We start from the raw sequence: 14,316 nt of genomic DNA on the forward strand, positions 1-14,316 counted from the left end.
GCTGAATCTAGTTAAAAAGAGATAAAAATAGCCTCGATTGCCTGGAATTGTTATCACAATTTGTCGTGGAGTTTCAAAAGAGAGAAAAACACTATTTGCAGGCGATCCCATCTTTATATAGTCGTTTCATTCAAGAAAATGAAACGACTATAATATAGAAAAAGGTGGAAAATTCAAATTCTCATTTATATATCCCTATTTGTTGGAAATGTTTTTTTTTCTTTTTAGATAATAGATAATAATATTTCAATGTTGAATTATATAGATGAATTTGTTGCTGGTTATTTGACTGCTTTACGACAAAAATTGAAAAAAATAAATAGGAATGCGTAATAGAATTAATTTGTTGCTACTTATTCGACTCGATGTTCTTCAATAATTAAAAATCCATAAAAAATAAGTAGGAGTTTGTAATATAATCGAGTTGTTGCTGTTTATTCGACCATAGAATCGTTTTTTTTTTGTAAATTGAAAAATTAATACAAAATAAGTAGAAGTTCGTAGTAGAATCAATTTAGTGCTGCTAATTTGACCATTCTTTTAAAACAGCCAAATTAACTGGGAGCAAAGTTTATATATTTCAATGTTGAATTATATAGACTTTGGTAGTAGGCGCAATTTGTTACCGCTTATTTGATTGCTTTACTCAAAAAATAAAAAAAATAAATAGGAGTGCGTAATAGAATTAATTTGTTGCTGCTTATTCGACCGCTGTACTTCAAAAATTAAAAATCTATAAAAATAAGTAGGAGTATCTAATATAATCGAGTTGTTGCTGCTTATTTGACCAAAATGATTAACATATTTACATTTTTTAAAATAATATGATTTCACCCTTAAAAGGAAACCTTCTAATTTTCACCCTAAACCTGAGAGACACTGTACATACAATGAAAATGATGGTGTATCTCGTCTCGTATAAATATCTTCCATTATTGTCAATTCAGAATCGTGGAGTAGGATAAATATGCATTACGTCGCGAAATTCCCTATTCCATACAAACTTCCCGCGTCTAAAGTGCAAATTTAAATTACCAATCCCCGGCACTTATATTATAGTAGTAGTAGTAAGTCCCCGGGACCATCAGGAGTGGGATATTTGCCCGTATTTCCGTATAAGGAAGCCGCAAGAACAAATAATTATTCATGTCGGAAAAGCGTTCTGGAATATCCACTTCTGACACAACTTTAACGGGATTTTCTGGAAATGATGGTCAATTATCTTAATGGGTTCGAGAGGGAAATGATTGATTGATGGTGGGATTATGTTAGGCGGGATTTAGTTCTTGTATCTTAAGTTTTTAGTAAGATGTTTGGAATTTAATTAAACTTAAAACTTTTAATCAGTTTTTTGATGTTAAAAGACTTAGGAATCATAATCATCCTTATAGCGAGCATTTACGTAATAAAATTGATATTTTAAGGTAATTCAGCGTGTGATTAAAGATTGAAATTAATTTGAATCCTCGTGCTGATTTTTTTTTAGGCACTAAACTTATAAAATTACTAAAAAAACTGGAAATGCATGGAAGTAGAGGTAGGAAATTACTTTAATTATCTGAAAACAGGCACAACAAGAAGGAAAATATGAGAAAGTGGAAAATTATAGAGTAAAAATAAGTAAAAATATAAGAAACTGAAAAGAAAAAAAAATAAAACAATTGGAAAACAATGGCAAATCCATAATGACTTCAACTACCTGGAAATACAAGAAAATTAATTCAGCTGCTTGGAGTTAGATGTAGAAGTATTTGAAAATACAAAGCAAAAAATGACTTTAAGTCTATGAATGACTAGAAATGAAGAATTACTTTAACTACTTAAAAATTTAAAAAAATCAAAGTAGAAAATGACATTAGGGACGTAAATATGTGAAAAACTGGAAATGGAATATTAGTAGACTATAAAAAAAATTAAAAATAGGTTAAGACAAAACTTCATTTTTGTATACTTTCCAATTATTGATTTGTACTTGTATTGTACAAATATTGTATTTGTACAAATATTATTAAACGTCTTATTTATTTGACTAAAGAACTTATTGTAATATAGTATATAAGTAATGTTGCTAATAAAAAGGAAGACATCGTGATATATACAAAAAAAGCAATATTTTGAAAAGAACGAGAAAAGAAAGTTTATTTAACATAAAATATAATTATCACACCATGAAAAAAAGTTGCTCGATGTAGATTTAATTAGAATTTAATTAAAAAACAGTGGAAAGCAGAATAAAAATTAAAAACTTATGTGTAATAATATGGCATAAATAAAGGCTGTCAGTTTTTTTGACCTATTTGAAGTGAATATATTCTATATGTATTAACATTTAACATAACTGATTATATTATTTAGAAATTGCTGCTTTTCTGTTTCTATCAACTGTTGTGATAATATAGGAAATTAAAGCATTTAAGTGAAAATCGAAAATTTCCTAAGAAAAAATGAGATATTAGTCCAGGAGTTTCTGGAAGTTATCGTCTCTTTCCCTACTGTCAAATATCCCTAAAAAATTACAAAATTTTTAATTTTTCTGTCTTTTCCAGTCAATTTCCTTTTTCAGATATTCGTAAAAAAAAACTGAAAAAAAATACTCCTGAACTATTGGACCCCACTGGTAGAAATCTGTCAAGGATTTAATATTTTTTTCTTCCATTTTTCTTTCTTCCATCATTCATTCTTCCATTTTATTAAACAAGAGCTTCATATGTCACGTGTGACTTTTACTCTTTTATAAATGTTTTTCAGGATTTGCCTTTTGGTTTTAATTTATTTAAAACTTGGGAGAAATTAATTTAATTTAAATAAAACTCGCTTAAAAAAAACCATAAAAAATAAAATTCTTTAAAATGTAATAAAATGTAAATGTTTAATTAATTTGAATTAATTCAATTAATTTGAGAAAAACTTCAACATTTTTTGATACTCAATTTTTTATGAGTCTTATTGTACTCGCTTTTTAATTTACGTTACATTAACTGATATAAATTAAATTTTAATAAATCTAGTTAAAAAAAAGCCAAAGCAATCTATTAACGACATAAAAATAACATTTTTATTATTTTTAAAAAGTTCAATATGTACAGGTCTAAATTTTATTTAAATTAAAATCGTTTCAAAGGAAACTTTTTAAGTTTAGTTGAAATTAATGTTTTCTTTGATTTAAGTTAAAATTTAAGTGGAATAAATTTAATTTTAATTAATCTAATTAAAAAAAAAGTTATAATTTTTAATATTAAAAAGTTCAATATTAAGAAGGTTTTACGAATGTTAAATTTTTAAACTAAACTTAAAAACTAACTTAAAAAAAACTTTTTAGTTTTATTTAAATTAACGTTTTCTTAGTTAAAATTTAAGAGAAATAAATTTAATTTTAGTAAAGTTGGTTTAAAATGAACACTTTTTTAAATTGAGTTAAATTTAAGCTTAAGTGAAACAAATTTAATTTAAATAAATTTAGTTAAATAAAACTATATTTTTTAATCATATTAGAAAGTTCAATATCAAGAAGCTTTTTTGAATGTTATATTTCCAAATTTTTTTAAAAGAATTTTTTAAATTTTATTTCATTAATGTTTCCTTTGGCTTCTCTTTTTAATTTTAAATTTGATTTAAGTTAAAATTTAAGCAAAATAAATTTAATTTTATTAAAGTCGGTTTAAAAAGAAATTTATTTTAAATTAAGTTACATTTAAACTTAAGTGGATTAAATTTAATCCAAATAAATTTAGTTAAAAAAACTATGGTTTTTAACATTATTAAAAAGTTGAATCTAAAGAAGGTTTTACGATTGTTATATTTCCAAACTTTAAAAAAATTGAATTTATTTTTTAAATTAATGTCTTTTTTATCTCGCTTCTTATTTTTAAATTTTATTTATGTTAAAATTTAAGAGAAATAAATTTAATTTTACTTAACTTTGTTTAAAAAAAATATTTTAAATATTTGGACTTTGAGTATCTTTATTTTAATCCAGTACAAGTTCTAACATTCTCATGATACATTTACTAAAAAATAACAACAAAAAAATTTAAGTACAATTTAAAAAATGAGCGCCATTTATAAAACACACAATATTACGTACTAAAAAAAAACAACATGCCATCAGTTAAAAATTAAACTTTTTAGTGATTTATAGTATGAACTACTAAAAATCCTTATATTGGTTTGTTATGATGTTAATCAACTGTATTAAGCAAATTTGATATAAGAAAATATTTTACATAACAAGCCTGTAAAGCTTTTTCTTAAGAAATCAATCCCTTGTGCAATGCTAGATTGCATATTACAGCAAAACGGATTTTATATTATAAATGCCCTAAAGATCATTCGATGCTCCATAAAAGTCAAAATTTTCTCAAATCAAAATTTAAGCCCTTACAAGTTAATTGAGCTTTGGCCATTTATAAATAAATATGTAAATATTTATAAATATGTATACTGTCGCCTTTGTCTCTCAACTACAAGGTGGAAATTAAAAGGTTTACTTTCAGGGGCGAAATCATATTTTAGGGCCACGTAAGCTCCTTAGAGGATTTTTACCTTTCCGGTGTATGTATTATTAAGTTGGCAGCGCCGAGACTACCATTGTTTACCATTCTTTTGTCTAGGGACCTCAAATAGGTGTTTTGAATTTGAATGCGGTGCCTGGAACGCCAAATTGGGGTAATAAAAGGGTTGAACGAGGAACGGGGTCGTGAATTTTTAATGGGGGGGATAGCGGCGTAAAAATATCGCTTTGTATCTTAATTTGTACCATTAAAAGGCGGAAATAATGTTGAGCTTTTCATTGTCAAAAGAGTGAGTTCAAAAAATTGCTCACGTTTGTTGTCTTCTAACTGATATTTTTTTTAGTTAGAAATAATCCTTTAAGATTAGGTATTAGTTATGATTAAAAGTCATTTTCTCTAGTAAATGAATGTTAATTTTTTTAATGTTCCAAGCATTTAAAATATTTAAGAAAAAATTTCTACTTATCAAATGCTAATTTTAGACTTTAGCAGCTAAAAGGTCTTTTCCAGACACTTATACATTTATTCTTTATTTTTATAAAAAATTATTTGAGAAGTTTTTGTAATTTTTTTTGTAGATATGTTATGAGTTTTTTCAAAATTTCGTGTTTAAATTAATTATTCTGAAAAGATGATCTATTAAATTTCAAATTCAAGTTCAAATACCAAGAGTCAAAATAAAAAAAAAAATTAAGATCTACAAAATTAATTAAAAAAAAAACATTTAAATATATATTAAAATGTATAGGAATAAAAGAACTCTTGAAGGAAGTACTTTAGAATCTGCCTTAGGAGTATTCTAAACGGGATCGAAGAATATACAGAAAATCACAGTTACACCATAGTGTCACATCGTCACACATAATTTTTCAGACATAATGATAGGACTTTGAGCACTTAAAAATTGCTATTCGAATCAATTTTTTTACCTTCCCAAGACACACTCAGGACCTAAATTCCCCTGCTCCCGAAAAACCCTTTAATTAATTCACAACCAGTTTACAACATAAACATAGAACCTTTAATCCGTACGTCCAGCTGGACCCTTAAAAAAAACAACGGTTAAACAATAAAATACGACAAAAAAAAAAGACGAACATCCCTCCCCAGTAGCTACCGAGGTTCATGTTTATATAAAACCCAAAGTTCGTTACGGGGTCCCTAAGGGCGGCCGATTGGAGGGGCGAGGGGAGGATTTTAAGTGGGCCGCCCTAATTCGTTAAAACAATATTTGGCATGCCGTGCGGGCCTTCGGCTATACTAAGCGAGATGCCGATATATCTACTTCAAAACCGAAAAGCACTCACTCTTCGCTCCGGGGCTAGATTGGCCCTTTTTTCCTCTATACGCCCTCCATCACCCCCCTCACCACTCTTGTGTTTACTTTGGGAAGATGGGCTAGAGAAGAAGAGAATTATACGTGAGTTGTATCATATTATATGATGGTTTAGAGGGTGTGTTTAAGCCTTAATGTAACTTTGTTTATTTTTTTTTGGTAAAAATTTTGGTGTGAATGAATTATGCGTGGAAAGTCCTCAAATTTGGCCTCAATCCTCAAAATTTCAACGGTTTCTGTATATTCTAGACTTTCTACAGCCAATGGGGCTAATTAAAAGATCCTGCCTCCTGTAGTCCCTGAGATATATAGAGAGTTTTGAGGTGAATTGGAAATATAAAAAAAATCATTAGAAATGGCCAATTTCGAAAATTTTAATGTGTGTTAGATTCTAGGGTTACATTCAAAATGCCACGTTTAAGTCGTTTTCCCTTCAAAAATAAGTGGCTTAGCAATAGTCTGTAAAGAAAAGAAAATTTTTAGTTTTTTTTTCTTTATCTAAGCCACTTTTGATTCCATGATTTTTTTTTTGGAAATACTACTGCAACTTATTGGAAAAAATAAAAAATTTATGCCAGGTACAAAATTATCCGACAGTTAGGCGTAATATTCTGTATATTCAAGATTGTCAGATTTAATTTTCTCAATAAAAAAAATAAAAATTCTCAGTACTTGAAGCCATTTTTTTCCTGTAAAAGTAACTTTAAAAAATTAGTTTATTTCTAAAATAAATAAAAAAAAATTTCTTAGCTACCCGCTTACAAAAAATATTTTTTTTAGATTGATTAAAATTATTTTTCAATTTTTTTTAGGCATTTGAGCATAATTTTTGTATAGTTTTCATAGAATACAGATTCTGGTTCTTCCAGGCAGTCAAAATATTTTTTTTTAATTTATTTCAGGTAGAAAAATTTTTGTTTAGACTCTTTAAAACAGCTACAAGGTCATTTCCAGGCAGTTGAAGAAGAAAAAAAACAATCTTTCATAATTTCCAGAAAGTAAAGGTCATTTTCTCTTACTTTAAAGTGGGTAAATGGTCATTTTCTGAAACTTGCCTGGTTGAATTATTGAAAAAAAAATCCAGGCAGAAAAAAAGGGTTACTAGAGTCTATAAAACACCTAAAAAGTCATTAGCAAATTTTTCATTATTTTTTATTTCCAAGAAATAAAGGTCACTTTCTCCATAAATGGTAATTTTTTTAGTCCAGGCATTTGAAATGTTAAAAAAAAAATTCTATGCAGCAAATGCCATTTTTAGACCCTATAAAGCAACTAAAAGATCTTTTCCAGATACAGAAAAATGGTTATTTTTTTATAAATTTTAGAGAATAAAGGCAAATTTGTTTCTTCCTTTAACGTGAAGAAAAGCTCATTTTCTGGTATTTCCAGACAGTTGAAATATTTTTTTAAATTTTATTTGAGAGAAAAAGCCCTATTTAGACTCTTTTTAATAGTTACAAGGTAATTTCCACGCAGTTGAAGAAGAAAAAAAGCAATTTTTCATAATTTCCAGAAAGTAAAGGTCATTTTCTCTTACTTTAAAGTGGGTAAATGGTTATTTTCTGGAACTTGCCTGGTTGAATAATTGAAAAAAAAATCCAGGCAAAAAAAAGGGTTACTAGAGTCTATAAAATACCTAAAAAGTCATTAGCAAATTTTTCATTATTTTTTATTTCCAAGAAATAAAGGTCATTTTCTCCAGTAAATAAATGGTAATTTTTTTAAGTCCAGGCATTTGAAATGTTAAAAAAAAATTCTACGCAGCAAATGCTATTTTTAGACCCTATAAAGCAACTAAAAGGTCTTTTCCAGATACAGAAAAATGGTTATTTTTTTATAAATTTTAGAGAATAAAGGCAAATTTGTTTCTTCCTTTAACGTGAAGAAAAGCTCATTTTCTGGTGTTTCCAGACAGTTGAAATATTTTTTTAAATTTTATTTGAGAGAAAAAGCCCTATTTAGACTCTTTTAAATAGTTACAAGGTAATTTCCAAGCAGTTGAAGAAGAAAAAAGCAATTTTTCATAATTTCCAGAAAGTAAAGGTCATTTTCTCTTACTTTATAGTGGGTAAATGGTCATTTTCTGGAACTTGCCTGGTTGAATTATTGAAAAAAAAATCCAGGCAAACAAAAAGGGTTACTAGAGTCTATAAAACACCTAAAAAGTCATTAGCAAATTTTTCATTATTTTTTATTTCCAAGGAATAGAGGGCATTTTCTTTAGTAAACAAATGGTAATTTTTTCGGCCAGGCATTTGAAATGTTAAAAAAAAAATTCTATGCAGCAAATGCCATTTTTAGACCCTCTAAGGCAGCTAAAAGGTCTTTTCCAGGCACTTAAAACAGAAAAATTGTAATTTCTTATAAATTTTAGAGAATAAAAGTGAATTTTTCTTACTCTAAAGTGGTGCAAAACTCATTTCCTGGTATTTCCAGGCAGTTGAAATAAAAAAATAATAAAAATCCATGCAGTTTAAGTTGAAAATGGTAGTTTTTTATAATTTCTAGAAATAGACGCGATTTTCCCTTATATGAAGAAATGGTAATTTTTTGGCACTTCCAGAAAGTTGAAATATTTAAAAAAAAATTACCAGACGCTAAACGTCATTTTAGACCCTGTAAAATAGCTAAAAGGTCATTTTCAGGCAGTTAAAATAAATAAAAAGTAATTTTCGATAATTATCAAGTCAATTTCTGATACTTTCAAGTGGATAAATGGTCCTTTTCTGATACTTAGAGATATATATGCCCCTCATCACCCCCTCAGCACTCTTGTGTTTACTTTGGGAAGATGGGCTAGAGAAGAAGACTTATACGTGAGTTGTATTATATTATATGATGGTTTAGATGGTGCGTTTAAGCCTTAATATGATTACTTTTTTGGTTAAAATTTTGGTGTGAAAGAGTAATGCCTGAAAAGTCCTCAAATTTGAATAGTGGTTGTGCAAAAAATTAAGATCCTAATCCTCAAAATTCCAACAATTTCTGTATGTTCTAGACTTTCTACAGCCAATGGGGCTAATTAAAAGATCCTGCCTCCTGTAGTCCCTGAGATTATATATAGAGAGTTTTGAGGTGAATTTGAAATCTAAAAAAATCATTAGAAATGGCCAATTTCGAAAATTTTAATGCGTGATAGATTCTAGGGTTACACTCAAAATGCCACGTTTAAGTCGTTTTCTCTTCAAAAATAAGTGGCTTAGCAATAGTCTTTAAAGAAAAGAAAATTGTTAGTTTTTTTTTCTTTATCTAAGCCACTTTTGATTCCATGATTTTTTTTTTGGAAATACTACTGCAACTTATTGGAAAAAATAAAAAATTTATGCCAGGTACAAAATTATCCGACAATTAGGCGTAATATTCTGTATATTCAAGATAGTCAGATTTAATTTTCTCAATAAAAAAAAATAAAAATTCTCAGTACTTGAAGCCATTTTTTTCTTGTAAAAGTAACTTTAAAAAATTAGTTTATTTCTAAAATAAATAAAAAAAATTTTCTTAACTGCCCGCTTACAACAAATATTTTTTTTAGATTGATTAAAATTATTTTTCAATTTTTTTTAGGCATTTGAGCATAATTTTTGTATAGTTTTCATAGAATACAGATTCTGGTTCTTCCAGGCAGTCAAAATATTTTTTTTTAATTTATTTCAGGTAGAAAAATTTTTGTTTAGACTCTTTAAAACAGCTACAAGGTCATTTCCAGGCAGTTGAAGAAGAAAAAAAACAATCTTTCATAATTTCCAGAAAGTAAAGGTCATTTTCTCTTACTTTAAAGTGGGTAAATGGTCATTTTCTGAAACTTGCCTGGTTGAATTATTGAAAAAAAAATCCAGGCAGAAAAAAAGGGTTACTAGAGTCTATAAAACACCTAAAAAGTCATTAGCAAATTTTTCATTATTTTTTATTTCCAAGAAATAAAGGTCACTTTCTCCATAAATGGTAATTTTTTTAGTCCAGGCATTTGAAATGTTAAAAAAAAAATTCTATGCAGCAAATGCCATTTTTAGACCCTATAAAGCAACTAAAAGATCTTTTCCAGATACAGAAAAATGGTTATTTTTTTATAAATTTTAGAGAATAAAGGCAAATTTGTTTCTTCCTTTAACGTGAAGAAAAGCTCATTTTCTGGTATTTCCAGACAGTTGAAATATTTTTTTAAATTTTATTTGAGAGAAAAAGCCCTATTTAGACTCTTTTTAATAGTTACAAGGTAATTTCCACGCAGTTGAAGAAGAAAAAAAGCAATTTTTCATAATTTCCAGAAAGTAAAGGTCATTTTCTCTTACTTTAAAGTGGGTAAATGGTTATTTTCTGGAACTTGCCTGGTTGAATAATTGAAAAAAAAATCCAGGCAAAAAAAGGGTTACTAGAGTCTATAAAATACCTAAAAAGTCATTAGCAAATTTTTCATTATTTTTTATTTCCAAGAAATAAAGGTCATTTTCTCCAGTAAATAAATGGTAATTTTTTTAAGTCCAGGCATTTGAAATGTTAAAAAAAAATTCTACGCAGCAAATGCTATTTTTAGACCCTATAAAGCAACTAAAAGGTCTTTTCCAAATACAGAAAAATGGTAATTTTTTTATAAATTTTAGAGAATAAAGGCAAATTTTTTTTACTTTAAAGTGAAGAGAAGCTCATTTTCTGGTATTTCCAGACAGTTGAAATATTTTTTTAAATTTTATTTAAGGTAGAAAAAGCCCTATTTAGACTCTTTTAAACAGTTACAAGGTCATTTCCAAGCAGTTGAAGAAGAAAAAAAGCAATTTTTCATAATTTTCAAAACGTAAAGGTCATTTTCTCTTACTTTAAAGTGGGTAAATGGTAATTTTCTTGTACATCCAGACAGTTGAAATATTTTTAAAAAAATTCCCGGCAGAAAAAAGGGTTACTAGACCCTATAGAACACCTAAAAAGTCATTGGCAAATTTTTCATTATTTTTTATTTCCAAGGAATAAAGATAATTTTCTCCAGTAAATAAATGGTAATTTTTTGATAGTTCCAGACATTTGAAATATTTCTTTAAAAAATTTTCTAAGCAGGAAATGCCATTTTTAGAGGCTAAAAGGTCTTTTCCAGACACTTAAAATAGAAAAATTGTAATTTTTCATAATTCCTAGGAAATAAAGATGAATTTCCCTTATTTGAATAAATGGTCATTTTTTGGCACCTCCAGGAAGTTAAAATATAACAGTACCAGGCACTAAAAGCCATTTTAGACACTGTAAAACAGCTAAAAAGTCATTTTCAGGCAGTTAAAGTAGCAAAATTATAATTTTTTATCATTTCCAGGACACAAAGGTCAATTCCTTTTATTTTCAGTTATAAAAATGATAATTTCTTGGTACTTCTAGGCAGTTATAAACAAAATTACAGGCAATAAAAACTATTTTAGACCCTTTAAAGCAGCTAAACGGTCATTTTTATACGCAAGTAAAATAAAAATAAAATTTCTGGTACTTTTCAAATGGATAAATGGTTATTTTCTGATACTTTCTGATACTCATCGAATAAGGGCGTAAAAATCTGACCACAAAATTGAATTTACTTAAAATTTGTATTACTGTAGTTTATTCTTAAAAATGCCACTATATTAATAAATAAACGTGTCAAATACATAGGTTTATAAATGGTCACTGTGTCAGAGGCCTTCGTCAGATCGAAATTTTTTTATTCCTTTATACACTTATATTTCTTTTCTTAATTTAAAAATGATTTGAGTTTTCTGCTTCCAGAGCTTCCAAGCTTTTGTAATTTTTTTGTAGTTATGTTATTAGTTTTTATAAATTTTTGTGTTCAATTTAATTATTTAATTACTGAGATGATGATCTATTAAATTTCAAATTCAAGTTCAAATATCAAGAGGTTAAATTTTGAAAAAAAAATTAAGATCCACAAAATTAATTTAACAAAAAAAAACCATTTAAATATAAATTAAAATGTATGGGAATAAAAAAACTTTTGAAAAGAGAACTTGAATATAAGAGATTTATCAAATAAATTACGAAGTTGGATTATTTAACTTAATGTTTTATAGTGAAACTTTTTTCTTAAAAATAACTTGAATTGCCTGGAAGAAATAAAAAATTTATTCCAGGCAATTAAACAAAAGTTTTGTGAGTTAGTTTAGGGTAAATTCCTGGTTATTCCAGGTACTTCAGGTCATTTTTTGATTACTTAAGCTGCCTAGAAAAACAAGACATTTTTATCTAAGATGCTTAGCAAGTAGTTAATTAAAGTAATCTTGGAACTACTTACAAGAAGTTGAAGTTATTTTTTGGTAAAAGTCCAGTTGAAAATAGTTCGTATGACATTTCGGAGATTGTACCTAAGGTTCTTGAGATATAAGAAATTTTGAGGTAAATTTGGGGTCTTTATCTAAACTATCTACACTTACAAAAAAAAATCAGATAACTTAGGGCATTTTCTTGTTTTGCTTTTATGATAATAGTGTCTCTTTTGAGATTTCTCTTCGACAATTGGAGCCTGTCAGACAAAAACCTATATAACTTTAATTCTATTCAAGGTAGAGAAACGATGTTTACCTTTTTATAATTTAGAAATATAGAGCTACAACTTGATCATTTAAAAAATTTTATTGGGTAATTTTTTTAGGATAAGGACGCCTGCGAAACACATTTTTTTTATTTTAGTACACGGCATTCGTTACAGGTCGATTTTATTCGAGTTTTATTAAAAAAAATATTCTTTTAGGAGTAAAAAATTATTTAAAAAAATAGTTAAAAGAATCGTCAAAAATGGCCAATTTTGGAAGTGGGAAAAGTGCTTTTAATCCTAAAATTCTATTCAGATTCCACTAAAACTTCGTATTTTTATAGTCCATAGGGCAAAAAATGCTCATAGTGTAGTCAGTTCAAATTTAAAAAAAAATGTTCCAGACATAATGACTGCAAAAATTTTTAATTTTGGACGACGATTGTGGTAAAAATACGACCTTAATTCTCAAAATTCCAACGATTTCTCGATATTATTGACCTTCTAATTCCAATGAGATTATTTAGAAGGTCGTAGCTTGCATAGTTCCTGAAATATCAAAAATTTTGAGGCTCAAAGAGTCGTCAAACATTTTCACTCTATTAATTCCTACAAATCCTGTTAAAATCCACTACTTTGCTGATCATTTCCAGAAAAATACACTTATTAATGCCAAAGAATCCTCTTTAAATCCCGGGAAATTATTAAGAAATCTTAAAACCCCGATGATATCCTTTCCTTTGCTGCACATATAAGCATTTTCATATAAATATAAGAAAAAATTTTCAATGCCTAATAACCACTTAATGTATTGGAGTTCTCTCAGTCTAGGAAATCTTCCACTTTTGAGCCTTTTATTTAAAACTACGAGATATACTTCTGAAATCATAGGTAACTGATAATATTCCACTACAGTAGGCAGATCTATCCAGGTACTGACTCAATTCTGCCTGACCTCTTGTATCCAGGTTTCACATATGTTTGTGACGTGTAATGTACCTGTGCCATTAAAAAAACGTTCCTGGAATGCCTGGACATTGACGGCCTAGGAGCAAAAACTATATTTTCATGAAACATTTAATTAAAAGCGATCCAATGTATTTAAACATGAAACTAAACAGGAAAAAAGGGGCATAAAATCACGATAAATCCGCTTAAACAGACAGGTAACATAACAGAAGGATTCCGCGACGAAATTCTATGCCATTTGTCGCCCGGCCGGGCTTACATGAGCCACTCTAATTAATTAAAGCACACGTGCGGTCCGACAGTAGACACTGTCATTAATTAAAAACAGTCGAGCGTAATTTAATTTTAGCCGCAGATTTTAGCCGACCGTTTTAATTACATTAAGCAGAACGTCATTTTCTTATATTTCATATACACCATCAAACAGCGCCATCCTCGTTATAGCGCTTTCAAATTCTTTGGTTGACAGTTGCAAGAAATGTCAAACCGGGCGCCATCTTGTTTACAAACAATATACTAAAGACCCTAAATGGCGGGAATTTTAAATTTCATTCGTTCGACTAAAAGTGCACTTTTATAATATCGTTCAAAGGGAGCAATACCGTTTAACTATTTAACGCCCCCTTTAAAGGGGCCATTCAAATGCCTTATGGAAGTTTTATTGTAATTTAAATTCGGAATTCACTTTGTTCCGTCGTATCGAATGGCCAGTTTCCGTTTTGCTACTAAATTCCCGATGCTTTGTCTAATGTCGAGGAAACCCCTTTTGGAATTTTTGGAAAAACGGACGGGGGATTAAATTAAAGATTAGTGCGAGGCATTGATGTCTATGAATTGGGTTTGATTTAACGCTCATTGTTGTGTTAAATTTGTTATCACATTCAAGGCGATTGAAGAGAGAGGGACAACGAAGCCTTGTTGCCTAAAATTCACAGCAGTGATAAGACCTATGAATAATCTTATCTATATGTGGCTACAAAATTCCTTTGAATCACGACTGA

At 28.2% G+C, this 14,316-nt stretch overlaps 1 protein-coding gene across 6 annotated transcripts in view; it reads right to left on the reverse strand.

The window, feature by feature from the left end:
• The window catches only part of LOC126743390 (uncharacterized), a 444,135-nt gene that overhangs the window by 313,997 nt on the left and 115,822 nt on the right, over positions 1 to 14,316 (reverse strand). The window lies entirely within an intron of this gene.

Source organism: Anthonomus grandis, chromosome 12 (genome assembly GCF_022605725.1).
Source record: "Anthonomus grandis grandis chromosome 12, icAntGran1.3, whole genome shotgun sequence".
Classification (NCBI taxonomy): domain Eukaryota; kingdom Metazoa; phylum Arthropoda; class Insecta; order Coleoptera; family Curculionidae; genus Anthonomus; species Anthonomus grandis.